The following is a 20,422-nucleotide window of genomic DNA, read 5'->3' on the forward strand; positions in this document are numbered from 1 at the left end:
CCCCAAAAAAATTAATTTCAAGACGGCCTGTTGACGTTTGGCCACGGCTGTGCTCATGTCAGTCGTAACAGGTACACGTTCATCACGGGTCCATGTGGAGGTGGACTGTGACGGCTCCTGCAGCGATGATTCTGAGGAACTGGTGTAAGAGGAGGAGTCAATGCGTACAGAATGGATTCCTGCAATCCTTGGAGTGGGCAGGACACGTCCTGCGCCACTCGCACGGTCTGTACCCGGCTCAACGACATTAACCCAATGGGCAGTGAGGGAAAGGTATCGCCCCTGTCCATGTTGACTGGTCCACGCATCGGTGGTGAGGTGGACCTTGCTACTGACGGCGTTCAGTAGCGCGTGTTTTATGTGTCCCTCCACATGCTTGTGCAGGGCAGGGACGGCGTGCCTGCTGAAGTAAAAGCGGCTGGGCACACTGTACTGTGGGACTGCCAATGACATCAAGTCACGGAAGCTGTCAGTCTCCACCAGCCTGAATGACAGCATTTCCAGTGACAGAAGTTTGGCAATGCCTGCAGTCAGAGCCTGTGCTCGTGGGTGGTTTGACGAGAAAGGCCGCCTTTTCTCCCATGCCTGTACTACCGATGGCTGTAGACTGGGCTGGGAGTGTGTGGTTGACTGGGAAAGTGGTGCTGCGGGTGGAATGACAGCGGGTCTCTGGACAACAGGGCCAGAGGTTCTTCCACGGCGATCCTGGGAGGAAGCCGAACCAGCTGCGTGTGAGCTAGAGGAAGAGGCAACACGAGCTGAAGAGGTGGTAGCTGCCGCTGTTGGTTGGCCTAGCTCTTCAGTGTGTTTGTCTAACTCCGCCGGGTGCCTGTTGCGCACATGTTTCCACATGTTGGAGGTATTGAGGTTGGCGACTTTTTGACCTCTTTTGATTTTTTGATGACACACCTTGCATCTGACATAGCAAATGTCATCTGCAACTGTGTCAAAAAAGGACCAGGCACTGCAAGTCTTGGGAGCCCCCCTTTTGACTTTTGGAAGAGACATGCTCCTTACGGGTGCCAAAGCGGAGGCTGCAGGATCCGCAGTCTTCCCCCTCCCTCTCCCTCTTTGGGCCGTACGGGGAATCTCTTCCTCAGAGCTGCTCCCACCACCTTCCTGTCCCTGACGCCAAGATGGGTCAAGGACCTCATCATCTACACTACCCTCTGCCCCCAACTGCTCCTCCTGGGTAGTCTCAGCAGCAGAGCACGCACCAGTAAGTGGCACCTGAGTGTCATCATCAGCTGATGCGGCCTGCGAGGTGGTGACCGGAGCCACTGGCCCACCCGCCTCTTCAGAGGAAGACAGAAAAAGCTGTTGGGCATCACTGCACCCTGCCTCTTCTTCCATTTCTCCAATGCTGCTTGGCTGGCCCCCTGTTTCCAAGCCAAGAGATGATTCAGAGAACAGAAGTAGAGACTGCTCCTGTCCTGGGATCTCTGTCTGCCTGGGCAATTTTGCAGGTGGTGAAGAGACAGATGGCTGCTCTCCAGTGCTCTGTGTCTGAGAGGATGTGGCACTAATGGAAGTTGATGCATTAGCTGCCATCCATCCCACAACGGCTTCAATTTGGTCTTCACGCAGCAGCGGTGTACGGCGCTCGGCGACAAAGCTGCGCATGAACGACTGTTCCCTTGTGAAAGTGGGTGCTGATGACTCACCGGTGCCCGCAGCAGGCACAGAATCCCCACGTCCCCTCCCTGCTCCGCGCCCACGCCCACGCCCACGTGCCTTACTCACTGCCTTCTTCATCTTGGTTGACTGATAAAGATAAGCAGAAAAGTACTAACGGCTTTGTGTGCTTATTCCTGAGCAACTCCTCCTAACAGGTATAAGACACACTAATTTTCTAAAGTGTGGACTAGACTTGAATATGAGCTAATGTGGCCTACACAAATGTAAAGTGGTGTGTAACTGGTGTGTTTGGTGAACTTTATTATTTATTTATTTTTTGGGGGCTGAACTGACAACGGATAGAGCTGCAATCACACGGAGACCGTGCAGACAGCCGTAAACGGCGCTGCAAGGCCCAAAAACCCTCCTCTACTTTATCCTATGTAGTGTTTTTCCACAAATTAGCTGGAGACGGGTGGAAAGACACTAATAGGATTTTTTAAAATAAATTAGCAGCAGACTACACTACTTTGAAAAAAAAGAAAATTGATTTGGCGGTATGACGCAGTGAAAAACCCTGAGCTGCAGACAACCAGGCTACGGCTGCTCACAGACTACAGGGCGAGCTGCAGTCACACGGAGACCGTGCAGACAGCCGTAAACGGCGCTGCAAGGCCCAAAAACCCTCCTCTACTTTATCCTATGTAGTGTTTTTCCACAAATTAGCTGGAGACGGGTGGAAAGACACTAATAGGATTTTTTAAAATAAATTAGCAGCAGACTACACTACTTTGAAAAAAAAGAAAATTGATTTGGCGGTATGACGCAGTGAAAAACCCTGAGCTGGAGACAACCAGGCTATAGCTGCTCACAGATTACAGGGCGAGCTGCAGTCACACGGAGACCGTGCAGACAGCCGTAAACGGCGCTGCAAGGCCCAAAAACCCTCCTCTACTTTATCCTATGTAGTGTTTTTCCACAAATTAGCTGGAGACGGGTGGAAAGACACTAATAGGAATTTTTGGAAAAAATGTGCAGCAGCCTGCACTACTTCAAAAAAAAAAAAAAAAAGGACAGTATGAGGCAATGAACCACCCTCCCTGAACTGAATACAACCAGCTATGGATGGCCTATGTGGCTGCACTCAGACTAGAGAGTGGGCTGCACTCACACACACACACACAGAGAGACCTTGCAGATCGCTGTGAAAACAGCGCTACAAGGCAAAAGGAAGGTGAATAGTAGGTGAACACAGCGGTTGCTAAATTAGCCTTTGGAAAGCACAAAGAAGCAAATCGCTATCTCTAAACTGTCCCTCAGTCAGCAAACAGCGTCCTGTCACTAACTGAATTCACAGCAGAGTGATCGCAAAATGGCGCCAGCGACTTTTAAACTGCATCATGACATCATTTCAGCAGCCAATCACAGCCTTGCCAGTAGTTTCATGCCCTCCATGCTAAACAGGATGTGCCCACACTTGGAATCTTTCTCATTGGCTGAATTTCTGAATTTTGAATCATTGAACTTCCGATTCCGGTATCCGATACGCGCCAAGTATCGGAATCCCGGTATCGGAATTCCGATACCGCTAGTATCGGCCGATACCCGATACTTGCGGTATCGGAATGCTCAACACTAGTGGTGAGCACTTTGACCCAACAAGTGCTTCACAGAAGTTTATAATGCAGAGCCGTAAAAATAAAAAATCATATTTTTTCACAAAAATGATCTTTTCGCCCCCATTTTTTTATTTCCCCAAAGGTAAGAGAAGAAATTAGGCCACAAAAGTTGTTGTGCAATTTGTCCTGAGTACGACGATACCCCATATATGGGGGTAAACCACTGTTTGGGCGCATAGCAGAGCTCGGAAGGGAAGGAGCGCTATTTTACTTTTCAATGCAAAATTGACTGGAATTAAGATGGGATGCCATGTTGCGTTTGGAGAGCCCCTGATGTGCCTAAACATTAAAACCCCCCACAAGTGACACCATTTTGGAAAGTAGACCCCCTAAGGAACTTATCTAGATGTGTTTTGAGAGCTTTGAACCCCCAAATGTTTCACTACAGTTTATAACGCAGAGCTGTGAAAATAAAAATTCTTTTTTTTTTCACAAAAATGATTTTTTAGCCCCCAGTTTTGTATTTTCACAAGGGTATCAGGATAAATTGGACCCCAAATGTTGTTGTCCAATTTGTCCTGAGTACGCTGATACCCCATATGTGGGGGGGAACCACTATTTGGGCGCATGACAGAGCTCGGAAGGGAAGGAGTGCCATTTGGAATGCAGACTTAAATGGATTGGTCTGCAGGCATCACGTTGCATTTGCAGAGCCCCTGTTGTACCCAAACAGTACAAACCCCCCACAAGTGACCCCATATTGGAAACTAGACCCCCCAAGGAACTTATCTAGATGTGTTGTGAGAACTTTGAACCCCCAAGTGTTTCACTACAGTTTATAACGCAGAGCCGTGAAAATAAAAATTCTTTTTTTTTCACAAAAATGATTTTTAGCCCCCCAGTTTTGTATTTTCACAAGGGTATCAGGATAAATTGGACCCCAAAAGTTGTTGTCCAATTTGTCCTGAGTATGCTGATACCCCATATGTGGGGGGGAACCACTGTTTGGGCGCATGACAGAGCTCGGAAGGGAAGGAGCACCATTTGGAATGCAGACTTAAATGGATTGGTCTGCAGGCGTCACGTTGCATTTGCAGAGCCCCTGATGTGCCCAAACAGTACAAACCCTCCACAAGTGACCCCATATTGGAAACTAGACCCCCCAAGGAACTTATCTAGATGTGTTGTGAGAACTTTGAACCCCCAAGTGTTTCACTACAGTTTACAACGCAGAGCCGTGAAAATAAAAAATCTTTGTTTTCCCACAAAACTTATTTTTTGGCCCCCAGTTTTGTATTTTCCCAAGGGTAGCAGGAGAAATTGGACCACAAAAGATGATGTCCAATTTGTCCTGAGTACGCTGATACCCCATATGTTGGGGTAAACCCCTGTTTGGGCACACGGGAGAGCTCTGAAGGGAAGGAGCACTGTTTTCCTTTTTCAACGCAGAATTGGCTGGAATTCAGATCGGATGCCATGTCCCGTTTGGAAAGCCCCTGATGTGCCTAAACAGTGGAAACCCCCCAATTATAACTGAAACCCTAATCCAAACACACCCCTTACCCTAATCCCAACCGTAACCCTAACCACTCCTCTAACCCAGACACACCCAACCCTATTCCCAACCGTAAATGTAATCCAAACCCTAACCCTATCTTTAGCCCCAACCCTAACTGTAGCCCCAACCCTAGCCCCAACCCTAGCACCAACCCTAGCAATAACACTAGCCCTATCACTAGCCCTAACACTAGCCGTAACACTAGCCCTAACCCTAGCCCTAACCCTAGCCCTAACCCTAGCCCCAACCCTAGCCCCAACCCTAGCCCTAACCCTAACCCTAGCCCTAACCCTTGCCTTAACCCTAACCCTAACCCTAGCCCTAACTCTAGTCCTAACTCTAGCCCTAACTCTAGCCCTAACCCTAACCCTAACCCTAGTCCTAACTCTAGCCCTAACCCTAACCCTAACCCTAATGGGAAAATGGAAATAAATACATTTTTTTTATTTTTTTATTTTTCCCTAACTAAGGGGGTTATGAAGGGGGATTTGATTTACTTTTATAGCGGGTTTTTTAGTGGATTTTTATGATTGGCAGCTGTCACACACTGAAAGACGCTTTTCATTGCAAAAAATATTTTTTGCGTTACCACATTTTGAGAGCTGTAATTTTTCCATATTTGAGTCCACAGAGTCATGTGAGATCTTGTTTTTTGCGGGACGAGTTGACGTTTTTATTGGTAACATTTTCGGACACGTGACATTTTTTGATCGCTTTTTATTCCGATTTTTGTGAGGCAGAGTGATCAAAAACCAGCTATTCATGAATTTCTTTTGGGGGAGGCGTTTATACCGTTCCGCGTTTGGTAAAATTGATAAAGCAGTTTTATTCTTCGGGTCAGTACGATTACAGCGATATCTCATTTATATCATTTTTTTTATGTTTTGGCGCTTTTATACGATAAAAACTATTTTATAGAAAAAATAATTATTTTGGTATCGCTTTATTCTCAGACTATAACTTTTTTATTTTTTTGCTTATGATGCTTTGTGGCAGCTCATATTTTGCGGGACAAGATGACGTTTTCAGCGGTACCATGGTTATTTATATCCGTCTTTTTGATCGCGTGTTATTCCACTTTTTGTTTGGCGGTATGGTAATAAAGCGTTGTTTTTTGGCTCGTTTTTTTTTTTTTTTCCTACAGTGTTCACTGAAGGGGTTAACTAGTGGGGCAGTTTTATAGGTTAGGTCGTTACGGACGCGGCGATACTAAATATGTGTACTTTTATTGTTTTTGTTTGTTTTTTTAGATAAAGAAATGTATTTATGGGAATAATATTTTTTTTTTCCTTTATTTAGGAATTATTTTTTTTTATTTTTTTTTACACATGGGGAATTTTTTTTTTTTACTTTTTTACTTTGTCCCAGGACATCACAGATCGCCGATTTGACAGTGTGCACAGCACTCTGTCAAATCGGCGATCATACTTTCATCGGAGCAGGCTGCAGCTTTCATCTGCAGCCTGCTCCTGACCCGGAAGTCCTCCCTGCAGGACCCGGATGCAGCCCCGCGGCCATTTTGGATCCGGGCCCTGCAGGGAGAAGACGCTCGGTACAAGGTGAGTACATCACCTTGTATCGATCGTCTCAGGGAAGCACGCTGGGAGCCCCCTCCCTGCGCGACGCTTCCCTGTACCGCCGGCACACCGCGATCATGTTTGATCGCGGTGTGCCGGGGGTTAATGTGCCGGGGGCGGTCCGTGACCGTTCCTGGCACATAGTGCCGGATGTCAGCTGCGATAGGCAGCTGACACCCGGCCGCGATCGGCCGCGCTCCCCCCGTGAGCGCGGCCGATCGCTATGACGTACTATCCCGTCGGTGGGAATTAAGGCCCACCCCACCTCGACGGGATAGTACGTCAGATGGGATTAAGGGGTTAATGACCGAGCCAATTTTTACAATTCTGACCACTGTCACTTTATGAGGTTATAACTCTGGAATGCTTTAACGGATCCTGCTGATTCTGAGACTGTTTTTCGAGACATATTGTACTTCATGGTAGTGGTAACATTTCTTCGATATTACTTGCGATTATTTATGAAAAAAAATGGAAATATGGCGAAAATTTTAAAAATTTTGCAATTTTCAAACTTTGTATTTTTATGCACTTAAATCAGAGAGATATGTCACACAAAATAGTTAATAAATAACATTTCCCACATGTCTACTTTACAGCAGCACAATTTTGGAAACACATTTTTTTTTTTGTCTCATTTTTACAACACCTTTTTTTAAGGGACCACATCACATTTGAAGTCATTTTGAGGGGTCTATATGATAGAAAATAACCAAGTGTGACACCATTCTAAAAACTGCACCCCTCAAGGTGCTCAAAACCACATTCAAGAAGTTTATTAACCCTTTACGTGCTTCACAGAAACTGAAACAATGTGGAAGGAAAAAATGAACATTTAACTTTTTTTGCAAACATTTTAATTCAGAACCATATTTTTTTATTTTCACAAGTGTAAAAACAGAAATTTAACCATACATTTTGTTGTGCAATTTCTCCTGAATACGCTGATACCCCATATGTGGGGGTAAACCACTGTTTGGGCGCACCGCAGAGCTTGGAAGAGAAGGAGCGCCGTTTGACTTTTTCAATGCAGAATTGGCTGGAATTGAGATCTGATGCCATGTCATGTTTAGAGAGCCCCTGATGTGCCTAAACAGTGGAAACGCTCCACAAGTGACACCATTTTGGAAAATAGACTCCTTACGGAACTTAACTAGATGTGTGGTGAGCACTTTGAGCCCCCAAGTGCTTCACAGAAGTTTATAAAGTAGAGCCGTGAAAATAAAAAATCGCATTTGTTTACACAAAAATGATATTTTTGCCCCCAAATTTTTATTTTCACAAGCGTAACAGGAGAAATTAGACCACAAAAGTTGTTGTGCAATTTCTCCTGAGTACGTCGATACCCCATATGTGGGGGTAAATCACTGTTTGGGCGCACTGCAGAGCTTGGAAGAGAAGGAGTGCCGTTTTATTTTTTCAATGTAGAATTGACTGGAATTGAGATCGGACGCCATGTCGCGTTTGGAGAGCCCCTGATGTGCCTAAACAGTAGAAACCCCCCACAAGTGACCCCATTTTGGAAACTAGACCCCTTAAGGAACTTATCTAGATGTGTGGTGAGCACTTTAAACCCCCAAGTGCTTCACAGAAATTTATAACGTGGAGCCGTGAAAATAAAAAATCCTTTTTTTTCCCTCAAAAATGATTTTTTAGCCTGCAATTTTTTATTTTCTCAAGGGTAACAGGAGACATTGGACCCCAAAATCTGTTGACCAGTTTGTCCTGAGTATGCTGATACCCCATATGTGGGGGGGCACTGTTTGGACACCCATCAGGGCTCGGAAGGGAAGGAGCGCCGCTTGGAATGCAGACTTTGATGGGATGGTCTGCGGGTGTCATGTTGCATTTGCAGAGCTCCTGATGTACCTAAACAGTAGAAACCCCCCACAAGTGACCCCATTTTGGAAACTAGACCCCCAAAGAGCTTATCTAGATGTGTGGTGAGCACTATGAACCCCCAACTGCTTCACAGAAGTTTATAATGTAGAGCCATGAAAATAAAAAAAATCATATTTTTTCCACAAAAATTATATTTTCACCCCCAAATTTTTACTTTCACAAGGGTAACAGGTGAAATTGGACCCCAAAGTTTATTGTGCAATTTATGCTGAGTAGGCTGATACCCCATATGTGGGGGTAAACCACTGTTTGGGCGCATGGCAGAGCTCGGAAGGGAAGGAGCGCCATTTTGGAATGCAGACTTTGATAGAATGGTCTGCGGGCGTTATGTTGCGTTTGCAGAGCCCCCGATGTACCTAAACAGTAGAAACCCCCCACAAGTGACCTCATTTTGGAAAGTAGACCCCCCAAGGAACTTATCTAGATGTGTTGTGAGAACTTTGAATGCCCAAGTGCTTCACAGAAGTTTATAATGCAGAGTTGTGAAAATAAAAAATATATATTTTTTCCACAAAAAAGATTTTTTTAGCCCCCAAATTTTTATTTTCACAAGGCTAACAAGAGAAATTGGACCCCAAAAGTTGTTGTCCAATTTGTCCTGAGTACTCTGATACCCCATGTGTGGGGGGGACCACTGTTTGGGCGCATGGCTGAGCTCGGAAGGGAAAGAGTGCCGTTTTGGAGTGCAGACTTTGATAGAATGGTCTGTGGGCGTTATGTTGCATTTGCAAAGTCCCTGATGTACCTAAACAGTAGAAACCCCCCACAAGTGACCCCATTTTGGAAACAAGACCCCCCAAGGAACTTATCTAGATGTGTGGTGAGAACTTTGAATGCCCAAGTGCTTCACGGAAGTTTATAATGCAGAGTCGTGAAAATAAAAAATATTTTTTTTTCCACAAAAATGATTTTTTAGCCCCCAAGTTTTTATTTTCACAAGGGTAACAGGAGAAATTGGACCCCAAAAGTTGTTGTCCAATTTATCCCGAGTACGCTGATGCCCCATATGTGGGGGTAACCCACTGTTTGGGCGCACGGCAGAGCTCAGAAGGGAGGGAGCACCATTTGAGCCCAAAATTGGCTGTGGCGTTTAGAGACCCCCTGATGTACCTAAACAGTGGAAACCCCCCAATTCTAACTCCAACCCTAACCCCAACACACCCCTAACCCTAATCCCAACCCGATCCATAATCCTAATCGCAACCCTAACCCCCAAAACACCCCTAACCCTAATCCCAAAGCTAACCATAACCCTAATCAAAACCCTAAACCCAACACACCCCTAATCCTAATCTCAACCCTAACCTCAAAACCTAAACCTAATCCCAATACACCCCTATCCCTAATCCCAACCCTAACCATAACCCTAATCCCAAACCTAACCCTAATCCCAAATGTAACCCTAATGCCAACCCTAATCCAAACCATAATCCCAACCCTAACCCTAACTTTAGCCCCAACCCTAACCCTAGCCCTAACCCTAGCTCTAACCCTAATCCTAGCTCTAACCCTAACCCTAGCCCTAACCCAAGTACTAACTCTAGCCCTAACCCTAAGGCTATGTGCACACGTTGCGGATATTGCTGCGGATCTGCAGCGTTTCCGCAGCTGCGGGTCTGCAGCAGTTTCCCATGAGTTTACAGTACAATGAAAACCTATGGGAAACATAAAACGCTGTGCCCATGCTGTGGAAAAAACCACGCGGAAACGCAGCGGTTTACATTCCGCAGCATGTCAATTCTTTCTGCGGATCCCGCAGCGGTTTTATACCTGCTCCATAATAGAAAACCGCAAGTGTAAAACCGCAGGGGAATCCGCACAAAAACTGCGGTACATCCACGCTAAATCCGCAGGAAAAACGCAGCGTTTGGCCCTGCGGATTTATCAAACATACCCTAACCCTACACCTAACCCTACCCCTAACCCTACCCCTAACCCTAACCCTACCCCTAAGCCTAATTGGAAAATAGAAATTCATACTTTTATTATTTTATTATTTTTTCCTTACTAAGGGGGTGATAAAGGGGGGGGGGGGGGTTATTTACTATTTTTTTTATTTTGATCACTGTGATAGGATCTCACAGTGACCAAAATAAAACAAGTGGAAGAATCTTCCTTTGCCGGCCGGCAGATCACGGCGGGCACACTGCGCATGCGCCTCCATTTTCTTACCGGAGCAAGAAGCCGGCAGCCAGCAGAAGAAGCATGAGGACCCAGGGACACCGGTAAGTATAACAGGGTCCCCAAATCCCCCTATTTCTCTGTCCTCTGATGTGCGATCACATCAGAGGACAGAGAATGACATCGCTTTTTTTTTTTTTGCGGTCGCCGGTAAACAGTTAATTACCGGCGATAGCAAAACAGGGGTCGGTAAAAACCGACCCCGATCATGTTCTTTGGGGTCTTGGCTACCCCCAGCAGCCGAGACCCCAAAGATCTTCCGGGTTCCGGGCGGCGGGCGCACTGCGTATGCGCCCGCCATTTTTTTCCCGGAAAAAGATGGCGGCGCCCATCGGGAGCCACGAGGAGCACCGGGGGAGATAGGTGAGTATCGGGGGCTATCGGGGGTGATCGGGGACCCCATTTCTCTGTTCTCCGGTGTGCGATCAGAAATTAAATGGCAAATTGCGTTTTTTTTTTTTGTTGCGACCACCAGTAAACGGTTAATTACCGGCGATCGCAACTCGGGGGTCAGTAAAAACCCCCCGAATCATGTTCTCTGGGGTCTCGGCTACCCCCGGCAACCGAGACCCCAGAGAAAATCCGATTCTGGGGGGCGCTATTCACTTTTTCCATGCTTGGCATAGGTGGTTTTCCTGTATTGGATGCTGCCCTTCCCTTGGTTGTTCCTTCCCGGGGAAAGGCCTGGCTATTCACTGCTTGCGTTGAGAAACACGTGATGGTGTCTCCGCAGCTACTCTACATGCATTTGCATATTTCCCATAAGGGATGGGGGCAGTGTTCTGGATCACTGCGTTGAGAAACACGTGATGGTGTCTCCGCGGTGTTGGATGTTTTGGTCTCCCCGAGGCCAATCATCTGTGCCTTTACACACTTTTTCCACAGCGCTGTGGTTTAAGTACCCTTAACTGCCGCCGTTAAAAGGCGTATCGGCGGTCGTTAAGGGGTTAAAAATACCCAGTTGACTATTTATTTATTTATTTATTTAACTCTCTTTTAGACTTTCGTATGAAACAATGAAACAGGTTCCTATGTTCAGTGCTTTATATTTTTGTATTTATTTTTCACTCTTTGCTCTGCATTTAGTTTAGAAAATTATGAATAAATTGACAACTAGGTCTTACAGTTCAATTTTTTTTCATTTAATAAAAAAATTCACAAGTTTACATGAGCCCCTCTGCTAGGCTCCAAACTATAATATCATTTAAAATTGGCTGCGTTCTCATTATGGATGCAGCCAATTTGTTTGGTTTTTTTCGCCTTCTCGTTTTTCCTCCCTTTTTAAAACAGTCATTACATTTATATTTTTTTTCATCGACATAGCTATATGAGGGCTTGTCGTTTTGTGGGACAAGTTTTATTTTTGAAAGACACCATTCTTTTTCCCTTATTGTCAATGCGAGAATTGGGGGAAAAAGTCCAAGTGCGGTGAAATGGTGAAAAAAAAATTTACACAATTTACGTTGGTTTATTTAAGTTTAATTTTTACAACATTAATTGCATAAAAATGACTTTTGAATATCATTCTTCAGGTCAGTGTGATTCTGGTGACATCCAACAAATATAGTTGTTTTAATTATTTTAGCTGCTAAAAAAATTCAAACTTTGTAAAAAAAAAACTGTTTTGTGTCAGCATTATCCAAGAACTTTTTATTTATTTATTTATTTTATTTTAGAGCTGTGTATGGGTTGGTGTTTTGCATGGGAAGCTGACATATTTTTTAATTATACCATGGGAATAAAATACTACATTTTGATTCAATATTTTGTGAGAGGTGCTGTGACCAAAAAATAGCAATTTTTAGATTTTGATTTCTCCATTTTTTTTGTTTTATTACGACAATTACCGAATGAGCAGAGTGTGTACAGAGCCATGGAAAGCATCAAAATAACAACATAAGTGGTCTGTTTAGTTTAGAAAGTACCGGTAAGTGAAATACTGAAGAGACTATAGGGAGTCAGGGCAAGCTACAGTCAGGGCACAGAACTGGATCACTGCCTGAATACCTGCCCCATATGAAAGGAGAACAGGTTGAACTGGCTGCATCACAACACTGTTTGCTGAATCCTATAGTTTATTCAGTAGAGAATTAATTGCATCACCCGCCTCAGGGATATTGTCATCATCCACCTGAATCTTCCTCTCTCAGACTTCTGGCTCTTTATTTAGGGGACTTCAGAACTCCAGAAAACATATACAGTGTCTTGCGAAAGTATTCGGGCCCCCTGGAACTTTTCAACCTTTTCCCACATATCATTCTTCAAACATAAAGATACCAAATGTAAATTTTGGTGAAGAATCAACAAAAAGTGGAACACAATTGTGAAGTACGAAATTGATTGGTTATTTTACATTTTTGTGGAAATTCAAAAACTGAAAAGTGGGGCGTGCAATATTATTCGGCCCCTTTACTTTCAGTGGAGCAAACTCACTCCAGAAGTTCATTGTGGATCTCTGAATGATCCAATGTTGTCCTAAATGCCTAATGATGATAAATATAACCCACCTGTGTGTAATCAAGTCTCTGTATAAATGCACCTGCTCTGTGATAGTCTCAGGGTTCTGTTTGAAGCACAGAGAGCATTATGAAGACCAAGGAACACAACAGGCAGGTCCGTGATACTGTTGTGGAGAAGTTTAAAGCTGGATTTGGATACAAAATGATTTCCAAAACTTTAAACATCCCAAGGAGCACTGTGCAAGCGACCATATTGAAGTGGAAGGAGTATCATACCACTGCAAATCTACTAAGACCCGGCCGTCCCTCTAAACTTTCATCTCAAACAAGGAGAAGACTGATCAGAGATGCAGCCAAGAGGCCCATGATCACTCTGGATGAACTGCAGAGATCTACAGCTGAGGTGGGACAGTCTGTCCATAGGACAACAATCAGTCGTACACTGCACAAATCTGGCCTTTATGGAAGAGTGGCAAGAAGACAGCCAGTTCTCAAAGATATCCATAAAAGTGTTGTTTAAAGTTTTCAACAAGCCACCTGGGAGACACCAAACATGTGGAAGAAGGTGCTCTGGTCAGATGAAACCAAAATCTAACATTTTGGAAACAATGCCGAACGATATGTTTGGCGTAAACGCAACTCAGCTCATCGTGTAACCCTCAAAAAATATTCATCAGACCAACTTTTAAAACAAATTATTAATTTTATTTTAACAGAATCACAATTATATCACCACAAAAATTCATATACTTGAAATCTTTATTGATATTGACAAGATAATTGAAATAATTAAAATTTATTAATAAAAATGTAAATATATATATATAACATATAAAATGTTTATGTATATCCTGTATATGCGGTTTGTAGGGATCAAAATTTATTGAAAACTATGTATGCCCAGGGCAGGGCATACCAAAACTAATTGGCATAAATAATACAAATAATAATTATATAAATATATGCGATACTACAATTAATTAGCACTTATAAATATGTGATAATATATATAAAAAAATAAAATATAAAATAAAACAAATCCTGTGGTAAAACAATATATATGTGTATATATTTTGACCCAAATTTATATAATAATCATAGTGCAATAGTGCAAAATACTCAATATATATACAAAACCAAAATCAATTGTGTGACAGAAAGTAACATCCAAAAAATGTCACCAAAGTATATCCATATCCAAGATCACAATTGCTACCAATATGAGGTGCCACATAAAATTAGTGCAATATACCAACCAGTATTAGGACGCCGCTGCCCCGCACACACCACTCCAACGTATGTTTCGCTTGCCGCTTCATCAGGGAGTGATGTGAGTGGGGCAGGGAGGCGCCTTCAGCAGGGGAACAGCTGCAAACTATCTAAAATGAGGAGGCGCCATAAGTATATGGCGCCGCGAGTGTGCACGCAGCCACCGCCATCACCGGGGCCGGGAACCGGAAGTGCGTCACCAAGTGCGTCATATGACACAGTCGGCGACGCACACACCAGGCACCCAGCCACAGGACGGAGGCGGCACATGCGCATCACGGCGCTCAGCGTCTCCACAGCCATATTGGATAAGGGAATGAGAACGTATCCAAAGGGTATTGCAATCAAAACGGAAGTGCTCATTATTGTTGGAGAATAGCAACTAAATGAGGTTATAGCAGCGTACTAACATCTGTATGACAAAATACTATAAGGAAAACAATTAATACATAATATATAAACATAAGATAGCCTAATAATAAGCTGCAAATCAAATTATTAGTGTTAGTAAACATAATATAGGAAGAGTAATGAATAACAAAAAATATATATATATGTATGCACATAAAAAAAATGTTAAATTAATATACATAAATATATAAAAAATATGCTAAATAAAAAGCAATATATAAGAGTAGAAAAATATAAAGAAAAAAAGTATATTTAAATTAATAAGTGAAAGAATAAAAAATATATAGAAAAATGATGAAAAAATGCAAACATATACGCATATGCATATATATATACATATACACATGCATATATATCATACATATACAAATATTGCCCATACATACATGCACATACACATACACATAGCCAAACTCATAATACCAAGCATGTATACATATACCTGGCATCAATTTACTCTAACCAAACCTTCAATAATTACCTCACCTAATGTAAATGTTTTTTAACACACTATATTCAAAGTTCGACACTACCCAAAATCCTAAGTATATATTACTTTTATGTTCTCTTTAATATTTAGAAACCCCCATATCCCAACCACTAAAACTATCACCTATATAGAGAAAAAAGAAAAGATGATACATACATAATAATGTGTAGAGCCAAGAAAAACCTAGAGAAACCCCATTGTTCATTCAAACCCTTTGGGTTCATACTTTGTAGGAGTGTGATCCACTTGCATTCTTTCTGCACCAAAATTCGACTAAAGTCCCCTTTTCTATTACCCAGGTGTACCCGATCAATGCCCCTAACCCTCAATAAATGGGATTGATGAGGATGAAACCGACGAAAATGTCTAGCCAGGGGTTTAAGTTTAATGAGATTACCATTATCCTCAATTTCAATTTTATCAGCAGCTTTGATGTCCTTAACGTGTTCTAATATTCTAACACGTAATTCACGTTTAGTCATCCCCACATATGTAAGATTACACGGACACGTAGCCTGATAGATGACCATAACTGTACGACAATTTATAAAATGTAAAATTTTGTACCCTGTGGAGTCCCAAAAAACACATGTTGACAGGCCTTACATGTACCACAACTATAGGATCCCCATTTCGGACTTTTAGAATCAAAAATAAAACGAGATACGGGAGGCACATAGTGACTATGAACCAATGATTCTCGCAGAGTTTTGCTGCGCTTTGCAACAATCATGGGTTTTTCTGGTAATAATTTCGATAAACCTGGATCCTGTAAGAGCATAGGCCAAAATTTGGAGATGATATCTGTCATTTCCTGCCATCCAGAGTGAAAGTTTGTAATAAAACGTATGTGTTCATCCATTTTTTTATTATTATCACTTCTGTTTTTATTTGTTAACAGGGATTGTCGATCCGTGTCTCTAGATCTAATATAAGCCTTATGGATGACATCTTATTTATATCCACGTTTTATAAATCTTTCCTGAAGATCATTTGCTTGTTCTTCAAAAATGTCATCTCGGTCGCAGATTCGTCTTGTTCTCAAAAATTGACCAGTCGGAATAGCACGAATAACATGAGCTGGGTGCGATGACTTGGCATGTAGTAGTGAAGTTGGATCGCCCCCACGTCAGGGCAATGGTGTACTCGGTACCGGGTCCTTCGGATTGGGGGATGTCTCGGTGGCCTGACCTGGTCCGTGGCCCTTAGAGGGGCATCCAATGAAAGGGAGAGTTTGTATAAAGTTCGTGATGCCACCTGTGGTATTCGGTCAGGGTGATCGACGCTGCTTAGGGGTCCGCTGGGGTGATGTGATGGCAGCTAGATGGTATACCTTCCCACAGGTGAAGTGTATCCCCAGGGCTTACCAGAAGTGTAGATGGTGATGGTGGATGATGTTAGGCGCAGAGAATAACGAGGACACAAGGTTGCAGTCTCTTTACCTTTTACTGGAGGCTTCAGAATCCACAGTCCAGGGTACAGACCACAGGGTAAGCAGAGTCCAGCCGGTCCGAAGGCAAATCCAGAGTCCCCTTATCCAGGTGGAAATCAGTAGCCTTCCTACTAGCGCCTGTGTGTTGTAGTACCTCCCTGCTGAGCTTCCCGGTAAGGTCCTCACAACTCTTGTAGATGTTCTAGATGTTATTTCTTCCTCTCTGTCCCCCAGATGGTGTGGATAGGACAAACCCGTATGACTGATGGCTTGAGGCTTGTTTATAGGGACCCTAGAGACGCCCCGACCCCCACAAGTTGCCACTGTGTCTTCTTAGGTGTTTAGGTCGGGCAGCCAACTTGGAATTGACTGTCCTGCCGGTCTCTGAAGTAAAGTGTAGAGTCAATTACTCCCTCGGTGTTCCGGCCACCGGCTACGCGCCTCAGAAGGAGGCAGCCTATTTCAGGGCAGAACTCCTCCTGGTGTTTTCTCCTTGTGCTATGACTTCGTTTCTCACTCTCTACAATTATATACACTTCTCTTCGTGGCCGTTCTTAGGATGCTGCCACACGTGGGGCAGGCGCAGCTCCATGTCTTTCTGTTCTAGCTAGACCTCTGACAGGATCCCACCCCTGCCAGGGGCCCTCTGTCTGCAGCTCGAATGTTCCTCCTTTCCCCCTGCCTGCCTGACAGGTGTTGCCTGGGCAAAGCCCAGCCAGCTTCTCTCTAACTTTCTATCCAGCCCACCAGTTTTACCCTTCTGTGATGAGCGCCCTAGTAGATAGGAGCAAGGCTCCCCCTGGTGGTCTGGAGTGTGAAGTGTGGTGTATGGTTTGTGATACCTGGTAGGAAGATCTCCTTTATTGCCATCAGACGTAATATCACCCCCCTGGTGGAGGAATGACATTACTGCAACGACCAGGACTCTGGGGTGCTGCAAATTGACACTTGTTTCTTTCCGATAGATGGACGTGTGAAGTTGTCCCTGATCATCAACCTCTATTCTCAGATCCAAGTAATTTATTGAGTCTTGCTTAATGGTCCAGGTGAATTTTATATTCACAGTATATGAATTTAAATATTGAAGAAATTGTTCCAAATCAGTCCGTGACCCCTGCCAAACAAACAAAACATCATCAATAAACCTCATCCACAGTAGCACTGATCCTGCCACTGTGGGATCCAGGTTCTGAACATATTCATGTTCCCAAAATCCCATGAATAAATTTGCATATGACGCCATATACTTATGGCGCCTCCTGATTTTAGATAGTTTGCAGCTGTTCCCCTGCTATATGAAGGCCTCCCTGCCCCACTCACATCACTCCCTGACGAAGCGGCAAGCGAAACGTACATTGGAGTGGTGTGTGCGGGGCAGCGGCATCCTAATACTGGTTGGTATATTGTACTAAATTTATGTGGCACCTCATATTGGTAGCAATTGTGATCTTGGATATGGATATATTTTGGTGACATTCTTTGGATTTATGCACTTTTTCACTTTTTGTTACTTTATGTACTTTTGCACTATTGCACTATGATTATTATATAAATTTGGGTCAAAATATATACACATATATATTGTTTTACCACAGGATTTGTTTTATTTTATATTTTATTTTTTAATATATATTATCACATATTTATTAGTGCTAAATAATTGTAGTATCGCATATATTTGGGGGCAGCACGGTGGTGCAGTGGTTAGCACAGCAGCCTTGCAGCGATACTACAATTATTTAGCACTAATAAATATGTGATAATATATATTAAAAAATAAAATATAAAATAAAACAAATCCTGTGGTAAAACAATATCCTGGGTTCAAACCCCACTAAGGACAACATCTGCAAAGAGTTTGTATGTTCTCTCCGTGTTTGCGTGGGTTTCCTCTGGGTTCTCCGGTTTCCTCCCACATTCCAAAGACATACTGATAGGGAATTTAGTTTGTGAGCCCCAACGGGGACAGCGATGATAATGTGTGCAAACTGTAAAGCGCTGTGGAATATGTTAGCACTATATAAAGAGTATTATATTATTATTTATGCCAATCAGTTTTGGTATGCCCTGCCCTGCGCATACATAGTTTTCAATAAAGTTTGATCCCTACAAACCGCATATACAGGATATACATACACATTTTATATGTTACAGTATATATATTTTTTAATTTTTATTAATAAATTTTAATTATTTTAATTATCTTGTCAATATCAATAAAGATTTCAAGTATATGAATTTTTGTGGTGATATAATTGTGATTCTGTTAAAATAAAATTAATATTTTGTTTTAAAAGTTGGTCTGATGAATATTTTTTGAGGGTTATATTTTGTAGTTATATTCATTGACTATACAAGGTCATTATTTCTGGTATTTCTTTTCTATATAGGATTTAACACAGCTCATCGCCCTGAACACACCATCCCCACTGTCAAACATGGTGGTGGCAGCATCATAGTTTCGACCTGTTTTTCTTCAGCAGGGACAGGGAAGATGGATAAAATTGATGGGAAGATGGATGGAGCCAAATACAGGAACATTCTTGAAGAAAACCTGTTGGAATCTGCAAAAGCCCTGAGACTGGGACAGAGATTTCTCTTCCAACAAGACAATGATCCCAAACATAAAGCAAAATCTACAATGGAATGGTTCACAAAAAAACGTATCCAGGTGTTTGAATGGCCAAGTCAAAGTCCAGACCTCAATTCAATCGAGAATCTGTGGAAAGAGCTGAAAACTGCTGTTCACAAACAATCTCCATCAAACCTCACTGAGCTCGAGCTGTTTGCCAAGGAAGAATGGGCAAGAATTTCAGTCTCTCAATGTACAAAACTGATAGAGACATACTCCAAGCGACTTGCAGCTGTAATCGCAGCAAAAGGTGGCGCAACAAAGTATTAAGTTAAAGGGGCCAAATAATATTGCACGCCCCACTTTTCAGTTTTTGAATTTCCACAAAAATGTAAAATAACCAATAAATTTCGATCAACTTCACAACTGTGTTCCAATTGTTGTTGATTCTTCACCAAAAATGTACATTTGGTATCTTTATGCTTGAAGCATGATATGTGGGAAAAGGTTGAAAAGTTCCAGGGGGCTGAATACTTTCGCAAGGCACTGTACATATTTAACCACCAGGGCCAGTGTAAGGGGTTGGGGAGAGCAAACTGGGCACTTGCTCAGGGCCCCCACTCCCTTGGGGGGCCCCAGCCTCTACCGCAGGAGCTACACTGATAATAGCATTAAAACAATAAAAGAATAGAAAATACACATATTCAATCAACAATTGTTTCATCTACCAATTCTATTATTTCACCCCTTGCCATAACTCTTGAAAAAATTTTGACCCCTCTGTTGCCCTTCATACCGTCTTACTTGAATGATACCTCCGATTTCTTGAATGATCTGAAGACACTTGGACCTGTCCCCACCGACTGTTTTTTAGTGACACTAGATGTCAACAGCCTTTATACTTGCATAGATCACCGTAATGGTATAAGGACGATCCAAGAATTTCTAAACAGGTATACGGACTTTGGTTCATCTTTATGGTGTGGATGGGTGATGGTGGTTCTTTGATTAGGTTCTTCCAAGACACCAATTCCTCTATTCCTAACCTTACCTTCTCAATTCAATATAGCACTGAAAAGATTAATTTCATTGATGCCTAATGTCAACACAGGAAAGTGGGATTCTTGATATAGACCTTTATGTCAAACTGACTGACAAAAATAGTCCCTTACATTTCTCAAGTTGCCACCCACAGCACGTCAAAAAATCATTACCAAAATCCCAAAAAAATGGAGCACATGAAGGATATGGAGGTGAAATTCATACAACGCGGATACCCATACATAAATCGACTATTCGATGTAAAATAACAATGTTGCCCATCCCCGCACATTT

This window comes from Ranitomeya variabilis, chromosome 4 (genome assembly GCF_051348905.1).
Source record: "Ranitomeya variabilis isolate aRanVar5 chromosome 4, aRanVar5.hap1, whole genome shotgun sequence".
Taxonomy (NCBI): domain Eukaryota; kingdom Metazoa; phylum Chordata; class Amphibia; order Anura; family Dendrobatidae; genus Ranitomeya; species Ranitomeya variabilis.